The sequence below is a fragment of the Rhinoraja longicauda genome, chromosome 1, assembly GCF_053455715.1.
Source record: "Rhinoraja longicauda isolate Sanriku21f chromosome 1, sRhiLon1.1, whole genome shotgun sequence".
Taxonomy (NCBI): Eukaryota; Metazoa; Chordata; class Chondrichthyes; order Rajiformes; family Arhynchobatidae; genus Rhinoraja; species Rhinoraja longicauda.
Window position 1 is genome coordinate 60,148,896 of NC_135953.1, and position 16,674 is coordinate 60,165,569.

General features: G+C 41.0%; 1 protein-coding gene across 1 annotated transcript in view; it reads right to left on the minus strand.

Moving 5' to 3' along the window:
- The window catches only part of LOC144592919 (putative tRNA methyltransferase 9B), a 44,131-nt gene that overhangs the window by 27,003 nt on the left and 454 nt on the right, over positions 1-16,674 (minus strand). The window lies entirely within an intron of this gene.

Sequence of the window (16,674 nt, forward strand, 5' to 3'; positions counted from 1 at the left end):
GTTAACCCAATCATTCCCAGGATTGTTTTCGTAAACCTCCTTGGAACCCTCTCCAATGCCAGCACATCCTTCCTCGGATATGGAGCCCAAAACTGCTCTAAATGTAACATCTCAATGCTTTAAATGTAACATCTCCATGTTTGCAGATGACACAAAGCTGGGTGGCAGTGTGAGCTGCGAGGAGGATGCTATGAGGCTGCAGGGTGACTTGGATAGGTTGGGTGAGTGGGCAGATGCATGGCAGAACCAGTATAATGTGGATAAATGTGAGGTTATCCACTTTGGTGGCAAGAACAAGATGGCAGACTATTATCTGAATGGTGGCAGATTAGGGAAAGTGGAGGTGCAACGAGACCTGGGTGTCCCTGTACATCAGTCACTGAAAGTAAGCATGCAGGTACAGCAGGCAGTGAAGAAAGTTAATGGCATGTTGGCCCTCATAGCGAGAGGATTTGAGTTTAGGAGCAAGGAGCTCCTACCACAGTTGTACAGGGCCCTGGTGAGACTGCACCTGGAGTATTGTATGCAGTTTTGGTCTCCTAATATGAGGAAGAACACTATTGCTATTGAGGGAGTGCAGCGTAGGTTCACCAGGTTAATTTCCAGAGTGGCGGGACTGACATATGATGAAAGAATGGATCGACTGGGTTTATATTCACTGGAATTTAGAAGGATGAGAGGGAATCTTACAGAAACATATAAAATTCTTAAGGGATTGGACAGGTCAGATGCAGGAAAAATGTTCTCGATGTTGGAAGAATCCAGAACTACGGGTCACAGTTTAAGAATAACGGGTAGTCCATTTAGGACTGAGATGAGGAAAAACTTTTTCAGCCAGAGAGTTGTGAATCTGTGGAATTCTCTGCCACAGAAGGCAGTGGAGGCCAATTCACTGGATGGTTTCAAAAGAGAGTTAGATATAGCTCTTAGGGCTAATGGAATCAAGGGATATGGGGAGAAAGCAGGATCAGTATACTGATTTTGGATGATCAGCCATGACCATACTGAATGGCGGTACTGGCTCGAATGGCCGAATCCTGCACCTATTTTATATTTTTCTATGCTCACAATATTCCAAATGTGAGTTCACCAGTGAGTTCACCAGTGCCTGATACATCCTGGCTTTTATATTCTAGTCCCCTAGAAATAAATGGTTTTGTCTTTCTTGTAGCCAACTCAACCTGCAAATTAACATTTTGTGAATCCTGCACCCATACTCCCAAGTCCCTTTGCACTTCCGATTTCTGAATTCTTTCCCCATTTAGAAAGTAGTCTGCACCTTTATTGCTTCTAGCAAAGTGTATGACCATACCAATATTGTATCCCTCTGCCGCTTCTTTGCCCACTCTCCTAACTTACCAAGGCCTCAGCAGCCTCTCTGCTTCCTCTACACTACCTGTCTCTCCACCTATCTTCGTATCATCCACACACTCAGCCACAAAGCCATCAATTCCATCATCGAGATCATTAACATTTAACATGAAAAGTAGCAGAACCACCACTGACTCCTGAGGAACACCACTAGTCACTGGCAGCCAACCTGAAAAGGCCCCCTTAATTCTCCCACATTTCCTTCTTCAAGTCAGCCAATCTTCTATCACACACTGTCGCCTTGAACCGGCTCCGCACAGGGGTTGGCCGGTTCAACGCCAACATGCATCATTGGGGGTTGCGTCCATCAGCAGCCTGCGTGTGTGGAGATGCAACCCCATGTCCTTTCACCTATTCTCTTTATATCTTTCCAGAAAAAACAGCGATTCACATGTGCTTCTTGCAATCTCGTGAACTGCACACAATGTGACCCACTGTTCAATCAAGAAATTAAATGCAGAATTGGTTCATACTTTGTGAATCATCTTTATTTAGTTCACATGAGTTACCCTGAGCCTTCTGCTGCCTGCCATTTTAATTCACCATCCCACTTCTACCCTGACCTATCTATCTGAGGTCTCCTGCAATGTTGCAACAAGGCCCAATGCAAAACAGTGGAACAGTATTACATCTTCATCCATCTGGTCACATTACATCTTTTTGGAGACTTAGAGTCATAGAGTCATACAGTGTGGAAACAGGCCTTTTGGCCCAACTTGCCCACACCGGAAAACATGTCTGCAGTTGGTCCATATCCCTCCAAACCTGCCCTGTCCATGCACCTGTTTAACTGCTTAATAAACATTGGGATAGTCCCAGCCTTAACTACCTCCTCTGGCAGCTTGTTCCATACACCCACCACCCTTTGTGCGGAAAAAGTTCCCCTTCAGATTCCTATTAAATCTTTTCCCCTGCACCTTAAAGCTATGTCCTCTGGTCCTCAATTCACCTACTTTGGGCAAGAGACTCTGTGCAGTTACCCGATCTATTCTTTTTATGATTTTATACACCTCTATAAGATCACCTCTCATCCTCCTGCACTCCAAGGAGTAGAGACCCAGCATACTCAACCTCTTCCTGCAGCTCAGACCCTCTAGTCCTTGCAACATCCTCGTAAATCTTCTCTGTACCCTTACCAGCTTGACAAATGAGTCAATATTAAACTATTCAACTTCAGTCTAAATCAAAACTGGACATTTATGTTGAAAATCATCCATGGTAATACTGCCCAAAGAAGGGTCCCACCCTGAAATGTCACCGATCACTTTTTTTCCAGAGATGCTGCTTGACCTGCTGAGTAACTCCAGCACTTTGTTTCTATCTCATCTATGCTATTAGCTCAGTTCTGCCCTCTCCATTAATGTAGCCAGATCTGCAGGGCATGTCCAACGCAGGGCATGTCCAGCAGCCTTGCTAGGAACACATCAGCATAATCCTCGTCTAACTGCCCCCATAACCCATTTGATCCAGCTTCACTATTCAATTCAATTCAATTCAAAGATCTTCCCTTTGTCCTATCTATCCTTCCCGTAATTTAAAATTACCTTTTGTTCTTTTTCTCGTTCCCAGTTCTGATGAAGTGTCTTTGGCCTGAAATGTTGGCGCTGCTTCTCTTTCCAGCCCACTGAGTGTTCTGCACATTTAATGTTCTTATTTCAGGTTTCACATGTCAGCAGTTGTTTTGATTTTCGTTCTATTTCTTTTACTGATGTTTGACAGATTCTTTGGATGTTTGCGGCCTCGCCTGGATCCCCATTAATATCAGACTACAGTCTCATGATACCATGTGAGCTACAGTAGAATTCAGTCAGTGCAAGATTGATTCCAAGCCCTTTGGTATTGCCACGCTCTTAATTTACTCCTACAATCCTGCTTTGTCCCTACATCCATCAGGCTAATAAACATGATAACTATCAGGCTCCAAACACTACAGCCTCCAAATAAGATCTGAACTGCATAGACTTGCCTTGGCATTATTTTTGTCTTGGCATTATTGCTTTTGTCTTGGGATTCTTTTTTTAAATATATATTTATACTGAACTCTTTTTGTTTACTATGATGTTTGCAGAGTACTATGATTACATATCTGTTGTGCTGCTGCAAGTAAGAAGTTAATTGCTCCATTTCAGGACATTTGACAATAAAATAATTTTGACTCCTGACTCTCTTGACTGGTATTTGGCTCTGCCCTTGCATGTGTCACATTGTATGTAAACGCAAATGTAGGGTCCACCAAGTTAATCTGCAAGTAATGCAAATAAATAATATAAGTGCGGAGAAGATTTATGAGAATGCCACCAGGAATCTAAAGGCCTGAACTACAGGGAGAGGTTGGCAGGCTAAGGTTCCATTCCCCGAAGGGCAGGAGGCTAAGAAGTGATCTTGTAGAAGTGTATAAAAAAAAAAAGAATGGAATAGATAGGATGAATGCACTGAATCTTTTACCCAGACGAGGGGATCAAGAAACAGTCAGTGCATTCACCTTATCTATTCCCTTCATGATTTTATACACTTCTATAAGATCACCTTTTAGCCTCCTGCCCTTGAAGCTAAGCCAACTGGTATTAATTTGTCCATTGAAGTTAAATTACTGCCAAATACAACAAACACTTGAATTGAATTTCACTGTACTATCTGGTAATGAAACCACTGTTGTGCTTGGGAGTTTCTTCAACATTTTACTAATGTACTAATTCCCAGTTCCAATTTTACACCTGCACCATGCATTCCTTCATCATGCATTTCCTTCATAATGCTTCCCACTGGGAGTTCTGTGTCGCATAAATATATTACAATCACAAAATAATAAATGAAACTGTTAGATTTAGCTCAAATGTACAAACATTATCCTTTGTTTGTATAAGTCTCATTATTCAATTCTGCTCTGTTGGTCCTTGCAAGTGGAAGATAAAGTGATTGCTTTCTCCAGTTGCTGCTTAGGCACCCGAAGCATCTCTTTCATACCTTTAGTCTTTGGTCACTTGTACTGAAGATATCTCTGTCTTTGGTTGCTAGTTGCTTTCACTGTCAATACATTCAGTTTTATTAAAGCCAATGGAATCGGAACAATGCCCAATTTTTGTTTTCCCCAATTTAATTTATCAAAAGCTATTCTAATTCTCATCATCCTCATGTTTTTGTTCCAAATGAAAGCTGTATCAGGTCTAATAGTTTCTCTTTTTAACAAAAGTATCTCAATGCAAGCATGAGAAGAGTTTGTGGTTGAGTGGCGGGGTGGGGGGGGGGGAGTTTATGGGGGAAGGACGTTTTCAAAATTGTGCAGTAATTTAATAAATTCAATTTCTATAAGTAATTTTCAAAGAAAATTCTCCAATTTCCCATCATAAATGTAGCAGAAGATTGGCAAACCTCCTGTTTATAACATCTCTCAAAAAGTCAAAACAGGAGCTCGACTTGTCATGTGGTAATTCCACTGCTTATCTTTGATAAACTCTTGGCTTAGTTTACTTTAGTTTAGTGATACAGCACGGAAACAGGTCCTTTGGCACACCGAGTCTGTGCTGACCAGCGAATCCCATACACTAGCACTATCCTACACACTAGGAACAATTTATAATTTTATCAATGCCAATTAACCTACAAACCTGTATGTCTTTGGAATGTGGGAGGAAACCGGAGCACCCAGAGAAAACAACTGCTTCTGGTGCCTGAACAACTAATGCAGGCAATCACTTTATCTTCCACTTGCAAGGACAAAGGGGAAATTCAGAGCAGAACGGAAAGCACACACTTGCAAGGGATAATAAAGAAGTGGCAATATTGGTAGATGGAGTGATATGCTTCCCTTCACTGGTCAGTGCATTGATTCTTGTGTGCAGTATTGGTGGCTCCTTGGCAGGAAGGAGGTGGAGACTTTGGAAAGGGTGCAGAGAAGGTTTAGTGGAATGCTGCCTGGATTAGAGGGCGCTGGCTGTGGGCAGAGGTTGGACAGGCTTGGGCTTTTCTCTTTGGAGTGTCAGAGGCTGAGGGAGTCCTGATTGAGGTGTGTGGAACAGCATTGACAGAGTGGACAGTCAGTCATTTTCCCAGGGTGGAAATGTCAAACACGGGAAGGCTTGGGATGAGAGGGGAGAAGTTTGAAGGTGATCTACAAAGCAAGTTTTTGTCTCAGAGTGGTGGGTGCCTGAAGTACATTGCAGGGGGTAATGGTGGAGATGGATGTGGTGGTGGCATTTGAGAGGCTTTTGGATGCGCTGGGAATGGAGGGATGTGGATCATGTGCAGATAGAGGAGATTGGGTTAGCTTTGCATCATGTTCAGCATGGAGGTTATGGGCCGAGGTGCCTATTCTTGTGCTGCACAGTGCTATGTTTTATTTTCTATATTTCTGCGATCCAGAACTCCCAGTGGGAAGCATGCTAAAAGAAATGCACCACAATAAATTGTGAGCAAAAGGAACAGATAATACAACTTTACAGCTTGCACCAATCCATTTCTTTCAAGTGCCACATCTCATCAGAATGTCCAACCATGGAATGAACAAATATATATTATTTTTTGGTGAAGCCATCGATATATATCATCTAACATTATCTGTAGGAGCCATTTTGCAGTTATCAATTATTTTTGCTTATTAATATCATTACCTTGTATCCTGCTGTAGTTTGGACATTATAGAGTTAATGCAATGCTTACGTAGGGGCTGGGCGGAGCCAGAGTACGGGCAGTTGGGTACGTGCTGGCAGTGTGTGTGTGCCAAGGAGGTGCTGACAGAGGGTCAGCTAGAAGCTCCGCCAAAAGATTTATCAGCCATGATGTAATCGCCTGTAAGTTTTATTAACTAGAAGATTAATACAAACTGTGTCGAAGTTATATCTGGCAACCAGTAACGATCGCATAGACTGTGGTAAGATATGGAATTTCACCTAGTAATTAATAACCAGTCGATGATAAGAGATATGCCAATATGTTTATTGCACCTTCAAATACAGAAGACTAACTATTAAACGTCTAGGAGGATCTCTGTTATTATTGTTCGAGTTATTACGCTTATCGCTGACCCGGTCTATGCAAGTGGCAGCTTGGGAGCTAATTGAGATAGACGAGAAGCTGGCCGCTACATTATCACAATGGGGATGCTCTGATATACAAAGTATTGGCTTTAACTAACTCTGGAGCAAATAGTCATAGAGTCATATAGCAGGCAAACAGTGCCTTCGACCCAACTTGGCCATGCCGATCAAGTGGCCATTTAAGCTCATCCCAGTTACTATGTATGACCCATTTGCATCTAAACCTTTCCTATACCTGTTTAAACATCAGTATATTGTACCTGCCTCAACTACTTCATCTCTCAACTCATTCCATAAATGTATTACCCCCGCCATGAAAAAGTTGGCCCGCAGGTTCACATTGTTTTTCACTCTCACTTTAAACTTATGCCCCCTTATGCTTGATTCGTCAATCCTGGGAAAACAAGTTTGCATGCATTCAACCTATCTATGCCCCTCATGATGTTATACAATCTATAAGATCACTCCTCAGTTTCCTTTGCAACAAGGAATAAAATCTTATCCTCCACATCCTCTCCCTTAGTTTCTCGGGTCCTGGCAACATCCTTGCAAAATGGCAAAATATTTATTGGATCTTTGAGAATTGTGTTTTACATCAGTATCCCGTTGCATTAAAAATGTGACTAATTGGTATTTCAAGAAAAATATAGAATTAAAATAATATCTGTGTTAACTGTTGTTAGCATGGCTTAAAATGACACCATCAAGACTTACGGATTCAATGAAAATGAAGTGTGTTGATGTGGCAATTGAGTAATTTACACCTCAGGTTAGATAATAAGCAGAGAAGTGAGGCACCATTTCCAAGTCTGGCATTTCAGCTCACTTTGTTTAATTAACCTTTACATCACTGCGAACTGTAAAAGCTTTTCTCCAATTGAAGGAAGACATTAAAAAATTAAAATGTCAGATTATTTCGTTTCAGTGTGTCATAAAAATGTGTATTTAAGAAATCAGCTTTAAACAGCTCTGAGATAAAGTCTAAGAAAATAACTGCAGATGCTGGTACAAATCAAAGGTATTTATTTCACAAAATGCTGGAGTAACTCAGCAGGTCAGGCAGCATCTCAGGAGAGAAGGAATGTGTGATGTTTCGGGTCGAGACCTTGGTATTCTTCAGTCACTCCAGTCACCTCAGTAACTCCAGCATTTTGTGAAATAAATACCTGAGATAAAGTCTAATGAGTGTCGGAATTTCTTTATTCAGAGGGCAATGAATCTGATTTATGAACCATGAGTTATGAACTTAAGGTTCCTCATCAAGTGAGGAACACTAATTATAAGGAGGAATATACCTTTCCTAACAGATAGGAATGCTGTCACTTCTGATGCAGAATGATTAAATGCAACATAAAACATGCAATGGCTACTCCCAGAATGATGCCCACACTTCCTTTAGCCTGGTATTTTCAAGTTTCCCCATACCAACCAGATATGTTTTGATTGGAGAACCTAATTGAAGGTTCAAGGTCCATTGTGCAGAACTTGAACAAGGTTGAGGAAGATAAAAGGATCAATAGCAAGTGACTGAAGAATATCATGCAAGAACTTTCAATAGCCTGGAATGGTGGGAAACCGGACAAGAAGTTACAAAGGGAAAGACGGGAGGTAATGAGCCTGCGTTTCATCTTAAAGAAGACATGGGTAGAAAAAGGAAAGCTGGAAGAGCAGAGGGGCAAGACAAAACCGGGCGTGTGAGAGGTAGATACAGGTGAGGGAGGTGAGAAATGGATGCAGCTTGATTTCTTCCCTCCCCTTCCACCTATATTTTTTTCCCTGATTTCTTTGATCATTATCTCACACCTTTTGTCCTTTCATCTCTTGCCTTTGACCAACCATCTGCCTATCAAACCCTTCCCCCTCCCTATCACCTGCATCTACTTATCACTCTGTCATTCCTCTCTTCCAGCTTTCTCTCACCCCCCCCTCCCCACACAGCCCAACCATCACAATCAGTCTGAAGAGGGGTTCCCCGACACGAAACATCAGCTATCCATGTTCTCCAGAGATGCTGACTGACCTGTTGATTTCCTCCAGCACCTTGTGGTATTTTTTATCACATCATCTGTGTTGCATTGAGAAATGGGAAAAGTAAACAAGTTTTCCCCAATTAATATTTTATTTTAAAGTGTGAATTTTCCACTGGATTTTTAAAAAAAAATTATAAACAATTCTGTTCTTTTATCTTTTTTATCTTTGATTTTATTAAAATTTTAACTTAAAATCAATGACCATAAAAACAAATGCTATGTTGACCTTATAAAAATATGAATCATTTTATACGGTTAGAACATAGAGCAGTACAGCATAAGAATAGGGCCTTCGGCCCATGATGTTTGTGCAGCTCTCATCTGCCTGCAAATAATTCATATCCCTCCATTCCCTGCAAACTCATAAGCCTATCCTTAAGTCTCTTAAATGCCACTATTGTATCCATCACCAACTCTAGCAGTGCGTTCCAGGCACTCATCACCCTCTGTGCAATAATCCTGGCTCGCACATCTCCTTTAAACTTTGCCCCTCTCACCTTAAAACTCTAGTATTTGACATATTTCAATCACCAAAACTCCCTGCATCACCAATTTATAAATCTGTTTGTATTATTTTCAGTCCAGATAATCAACTGAATTTTCAGGTATAATATAACCTGTGTAATATTGAAGCTGCTGCCCAAAGTGCACCCAATACAACTTTCATCTCCATTTTGGCCTAAAGGAAAAATCCAGCAGAGCATACAATCTGATATTTCATTTAATTTTTACAGCAAACATTAAAATTAACCCTCTATTTTTTTCAGGCTCATTGTGGCATTAAGGAGATTCAATTTGACCAAAATATCTGAAAATAATTTACAAGAATAATTAGATAAGTGTAATAATGTTTATGGTTGATTGGTTTATTCAAACCCATTTCAATTCAGAAAGACGTTCAATAATGAGATTGTCTATTTAAGGAAAATCCAGCAATGTGATTTCCGTTTATTATGCCCAAATTCTTTCCTTTCTAATCTTTTGCAGGATGTGATCTTATTTATATTTTCACCGACATCTTCAACCTTTCACTACCATTATCCGAGTTCCCTGCCGCTTCGAAAGGACATCCATTATACTAGTGCCCAAGAGGAGCAGGTTGACATGCTTCAACGACAACCAAGCAGTGGAAATCAATCATGTTCAATGTGATGAAGTGCTTCAGGAGCTTGTTTATGACAAGAATCAACTCCTGGCTCAGTGATGACCTGGACCCACTACTATTCATCTACTGTCATGACAAATCAACAGCATATACAATATCTATGATTCGCCGCACTGTGCTGGACCTCTTAGATAACAAAAATACGTTTGTCAGGCAGTACTTCGTCGACTGCAGTCCGGTGTTCAACATCATCATCCCTTTCAAACTCATCATTTATCCTCAGGAAAGTGGCTCTCTGTTCCTCCCTATGCAACTGGATACTTGACTTCCTCATCGGCAGACCTCAATCGGTACAGAATGGCAATACCTCTCCACACTTACCATCGGCTGGGGGTACCTCAAGGTTGTGTGCTCAGCCCCCTAATCTATTCTCTCCATACCCCTTACTGCATAGCCAAGCACAGCTGCAAGACTATATTTAAATTCACCAACAATGCCACCAATGTTGAAAGATTAATGGGTAACAGTGAGTCAGGGTACAAGAGGAAAATGGTTCATCTGGTTGAGTGGTGCAAAAGCAACAATCTTACTCTCCATGTTGACAAGACCAATGAGCTGATATTGATTTCAGGAAGGGAAAGCTGTCCATGAACTTGTCTTTATTGACAGGATGGCAGTGGAGAGAGTCAACAACTTCAAGTTCCTGGGGATGTTCTTTTATGACGATCTGTCCTTAGACCCAGCACATTAATGCAATCACAAAAAAAAGCTCATCAATGCCTCTAATTCCTCATAATTTGGATGTGATTTGACATGTCACCAAATGCTCTCTCTACATGGTTGTGAGCATGCTGATTAGTTCTATCATGACCTGGTTCGGTACTTTGAACGCTCAAGAAAGGAGGTTGCAGAAAGTGGTGGCCTTTGCCTGGTCCATCACAGGTACTGACCTCCTCACCATTGAAGGGATCTGTAGGAAGCATTGCCTCAAGAAAGCAGCCAATATCATCAAAGACCCACGATACTCCAGTCATTCTCTCTTCTCACTATCACCATCGGGAAGAAGGTACAGGAGCCTGAGAACCGTTACCACAAGAGCAACTTCTTCCCATCAACCATTCCATAATAACGTCACCACAGTCACTCCCTCTTCAGAAGTTTGAAAAACATATACCTCTGGATTCAGGGACAGTTTCTTCCCAGCTGTTATTAGGCAACTGAACTGTCATCTCACTAGCCAAAGGGCGGTCCTTACCTCCCATCTATCCAATTGTAGACATTTGAACTATCTTCGATTGGACTTTACTGGACTTTATCTTGCACTAACATTATACCCTTTATCCTGTATCTGTACAATGAGGACGGCTTGATTGTATAGTCTTTTCGCTGACTGGATAGCATGCAACAAAAAAACTTTTCACTGTACCTTGGTACATGTGACAATAGTAAACTAAACTAAACTCCTACCCCAGCACCAAACCACAGACTTTGCAGCACTTTGGTTGCTCTACGTACCTTTGTTTTTGTACATCATGGTCTGTATTACTTTGAATAACTGGCAATCTAATGTATATTTGTTTGTTGTTGTTCTGTCTAATATGCCCGCAGCAGGTAAGACGTTCATTGTTCTGGTTCATATCCGGTGCATATGACAAAAAAAACACTCTTGAATCTCTCCTGAAAATCCCCTTGCTACACTTGTTACAAAATTTTACCCAGTAAACTGCCGTCAAACAGCAACCTGTTATTGTTGTGCAGATATCAATATTCTCAGTGTATTGTCAAAGTAATCATTTGTTGATTACCACTGGTCATCGCCAGATATTTGTGCAGCTGGGAAAGAGGTGAGGAAATCACAGATATTTTCATTCCACATCCATTATTGTCCACTGGACAATATTGAGCAATCTTAATTGATTTTTCCTCACAGTCAGTGGAGATCTATAATCCTGCTCTTTCTGTGATCATTTAAGGCAGCAGAGTCATGGTACAAAACCTTTGAAGTTTCCAGTGTGCATATTTATTTATAAGAAGATAACTGCAGATGCTGGTACAAATCGGGTATTTATTCACAAAATGCTGGAGTAACTCAGCAGGTCAGGCAGCATCTCGGGAGAGAAGGAATGGGTGACGTTTCGGGTCGAGACCCTTCTTTAGTCTGATGCTGCCTGACCTGCTGAGTTACTCCAGCATTTTGTGCATATTTATTTGATGGATTTACCTCATTAAAATACTGTTGAGCTCCCGAGGGCGAATATTAAATACATCTTTTCCAAAATATGCCTCTGAAGGACTTTTATTGTTTTCATTTTCCTTTGTTAATCATTAAAGTAAGTTAGGTAATATGGGGAATTTTATAAAGGACTAGACCAAGTGGGTCCATTGGGCCCAAATCTCCCCTGCAAGCCTCTCCTGGGTGGGCGAGGGGAGACGGGGAAGGGGAGAGGGTGCCACTCACCTCGGCCCCGTACCGCCAGCGCTGCAGCCAGAGCGAGCCGTGGACCCAAAGCCTCTCCTGCATTGGTCTAGCACCCTCCCCATGCTGTCACGCTGTCCCATGTTAGCTTGCTGCTCTAATTTAACAAAGTAATCGCAGAGAAGTATAACTTACTTCTGAGAAAGCGTACAACTCAGTGATCGGTGTAATTATCTAATTATACTGAAACAGAACTAAAGATTTAGCAGTGGATTGTTGAACTGCTGGTTAAGGTTAATCATTCATAAGTACAAATGTAATCCTTTGCTTGCATTAAATGTTTCTTGCGATGGAATTAATCTGGTGTCTATTTGCTGTGCCAGCTGCCTTCTATTTATGCACTGTTACATCTGGCTATCGGGAAGTATGATGCTGTGGAATCTAATACAGAAGCACAGTGGCGCAGCTGGTAGAGCTGCTGCCTCTCAGCACCAGATATCTGGGTTTGATCCTGACCTTGGATGCTGTCTGTGTGGAGTTTGTAATTTCTCTCTTTGACCGTGTGGGTTTCCTCCAGTAGGTGCTCCAGTTTCTTCCCACATCTCAAAGACGTGTGGCTTTATAGGTTAATTGGCCTCTGTAAATTGCCCCAAGTGTGTAGGGAGTGGATGCGAAAGTGGGATAACATAGAACTAGTGTGAACAGGTTCACATCGATCAGTGTGGACTCAAATGGACCAAAGAGCCTGTTTCCATGATGTTTCTGTTAATGATTCAATGAAATCTTATTGCAAAACAACAAGCGAAACAAATAATCCAAACAACAGCTTAATTGAGAGCTGGTGTTATTTCAGTAGTGATCACAAAAGTGATCATTACAGTTTAATATTACATATTTCACACAATTGCAACCCGTTAGATCATTTTATTTGATCTTCAGCACATAAATTGCAGCAGTTCACATTCTTAAAGAAACTAGCTATGACCAATTAAAGTAAATCTATGTCAGCATTGCCTGCTTTCCGGAAACAAATATAAAAATGTTCATAAAACCAAAACTGCCCAGATTTTCTAGGGGCTCCAACATTATACCAAGAAAGGTGCAGAATCACAGTGATGGAGAATGTACGAGCTTTGAATCTTGTTTTTTTTAATATACTGGGCTCTATATCATTGGAAAAGTAACATTGAGCTCATAACATATGCCATTACTAATGAGAAAACTGGTTAACAAGATTAAAGAGTTTTACCATAATTTGTACATTTCCAGGACTTGCCGGTCAATTTATGCCTCTCCACAGTCTGCTTCAGACAAACATCTTACCCTTAGGCACCCTTTTAGTTTTAACAACGTGATGAACTCGCACATTAACTATTCATTAAACTAACTGCAAAGAGGTTGTGCTGTGCTAGATTAGAACTTTCGCAGTTACGAAATTTGTTTTCCTGAGCATGTCTTGCCACCGGCACAGACCTGAACAACTTAGACTGTTTCATTCTAGCATGCAATCAATATCACTTTCCTTTCTGTGTCTTTCATTTCCCTTGTTCTGGTCTTTTAATCCTTCGACTTATTTCCCTTTCAGACAAATCCCTGTCTGATTTGATATAATTCACCTCCCATCACCACATTCCTCCATTTTGTTCTCAAACCCTCAATCTTATTGGTCAATTTCATTGGAGTTTAGTAGGATGAGAGAGGATCGTATAGAGACATATAAAATTATAAAAGGACTGGACAAGCTAGATGCAGGAAAGATGTTCCCAATGTTGGGGGAGTCCAGAACCAGGGGCCACAGTCTTGGAATAAAGGGGAGGCCATTTAAAACTGAGGTGAGAAGGAACTTTTTCACCCAGAGAGTTGTGAATTTGTGGAATTCTCTGTCACACAGGGCAGTGGAGGCCAAATCACTGGATGAATTTAAGAAAGAGTTAGATAGAGCTCTCGGGGCTAGTGGAACCAAGGGACATGGAGGAAAGGCAGGCATGGGTTACTGATTGTGGAAGATCAGCCATGATCGCAATGAATGGCGGTGCTGGCTCGAAGGGCCGAATGTCCTCCTTCTGCACCTATTTTCTATGTTTTCTATGTTTCTAATTTGTGCTTAATGTTTGCAGGAAAGTAATCAAACTAATGGTGTTCAGGGTGAGGTGGCCCATGATCTTGGCCTTTCATTTTAGCTGGATGACAACAAGAATGCTATTCTTATTGTTATCCATCTGAAGAAGGGTCACCACCCGAAATGTCACCTATCCATGTTCTCCAGGGATGCTACATGACCCGCTGACATATTCCTGCACTTTATGTCTCCTTTTTGTTGTTGTAAACCAGCATCTGCAGTTACTAGTAACTAAAAGAATGCCTAGAAGATTGGTCAGAGAGTTTCTGAGCTTGTTTTTAATAGTGGAAGTCACATGCAAATAGATATTGCTTAAGTATATTTTAAGCCCACTAGTATTCATGATCAAGTGTGCATTGAAGAGTTTAACAAAACAAAAATCCCGAACTTACGAGTCTGGCCATCTTGGGTAATGTCCAAAGAAGGATCCCGACCCGAAACACCACCAATCCTTTTCCACCAGAGATGCTGCCTGAGCCGCTGAGTTACTCCAATACTTTGTGTATTTCTAGGGTAACAAGCCAACCACTGTAGGATTTAATGTACAGCCTGTACTATTGGATTTTGTTGAACAAAGAATGTTTTAACTTGCAAACTCTCTTGTATGCTTGCATCATTGAGATTGATGACTATCTTGAAGTTATACTGAAAGGAAAACAGTAACTCATTTTAGATACTGTCATTAGATTTTCATTAAAACTACTGACGGTTATAGAAAAGGCCAGTGCAGAACTTGGTCATTGTTTAGCACAAGAATAACAAGATAACTTGTATTTATATAGTGACTTCCACACCCTTGTAATTATCTCATAGCCAGAAGGACATGTTTGAATTATAATCACCATGGTGATGCAAAGAAGCATGGCGGTCAATTGCACATATCAAGGTCACAAACGGATATGAAATAAATGACATGTCAACCTGTTTTAGTGTAGACGCAAGGTACTTCAGATGCTGGTTTACCAAAAAAGACACCAAGAGCTGGAGTAACAGTGAATCAGTCAGCATTTCTGGAGAAAAGGACAACTCTGGAGTAACTCTGTGGATCAAACTGCATCTCTGGAGAACACAGATAGGCGACATTTTGGGTCGGGACACTTCTTCATACTGATTGCTGCAGGGAAAGAAAGCTGGAAGATAGATGGGGGCAGGCTAAAGCCTGGGTCGTGATTGGTAAATACAGGTGAGGGAAGTTGTTGCTTTACGAATGGTTGGACAAAGATTAGAGATGAAAAGACAAAAACTGTGAAATATTGATATAACAATAGAAGGCATGAAATGTGAAGCCCGAGGAAGGAATATAAGTGGAAGGGGACAGGGGGAAATGGAAAGCCAGAAGGCCCCAGGTGGGGCACAGGGGAGGAAAAAAAGAGGGGGAAAGAGGGGGTAGGTTTATTTGAGGGTCGGTTACCGAAAATTGTGGAATTCAATGTTCTTACCGTTGGGTTGCAAACTACCAAAAAGGAATATGAGGTGCTCTTCCTCCAGTTTGCGTGTGACCTCAATTTGGCAATAGAGGAGGCCCAGGACAGAAAGATCAGTATGGAAATGGGAAGGGAAGTTAAAATGGGGTTAGTGACTGGGAAATCCAGCAGGGTTTTGGTGAGCCAAGCGCAAGTGTTCAGTGAAATGCTCTGCCCTAGTGTTTTAGTGCTGTGTGAAGGGAAATGCTGGTGCCAGCAAACTCCCTGATCTTCTGTCAATAGTCCGATGGGATCCCCACAGGAGAGGGGATTTGAGTTTCCAGTTTAACACTTCATCTGAGCAAGCAACACCTCAGCTTGTGCAATCTCTCTCCCAATCCTAGACAGCAAGAGAATGCAGATGCTGGAATCGTGCGCAAAATACAAACTGCTGGAGGAACTCAGTGCCTCATCTGGCTACTGAGATGGTCCAGTACTTTATTAATTTCTCTTAATCCTGCAATGAAGTGTAAATTTACATTACATGCTTTGGAGTACAGTTTGAACGTACAACGTTTGACAGACAATATGCTACCAATGAGCTAAGGTTGACAATTTACACAATAAAACATCACACATTATTCAGAGCCAGTATTATTTGATATAATTATGCTGTTAGCAAGAAAGGTACTCTAACAAGATTCCTTCTTATTACCTCTTTTGTAAATAGATGTTTCAAATAGAAAATAAGGAGCATACAACTGCCCTGCTTTCCCTTTTTTAATAAAACTGTCACCAGATTGCAGATTTATGTCTCTAGGGACATGAAATTTGCAACAGTATCTTTATGAAACAAGCCTCCCTATTTTGTTCAATGAAATGAGCGTTTCATCCTTCATGACACTGTGGCAGGGTGCAGAATTAATAAAACAATGCATTTATTATATATTGCTTCAATATTTTCCACATCAGTAAGAAATCAATAAAAGATTTACTAAATACTTTTTAAAAAACAATGCCCTTTTAAATGTCATGAATAACTCCAGCTAGTGTGAGGAATGGACATATATAGACCTCAGCATAGGAACCGGGGAAATCAAACTATATTTGTACTAAGAATATCATAAGCAGCTTTTAGGAGAATCAGGCCATTTATCAACAATGAACATTTAACTTGCATTTTTTATTGGCAATGTA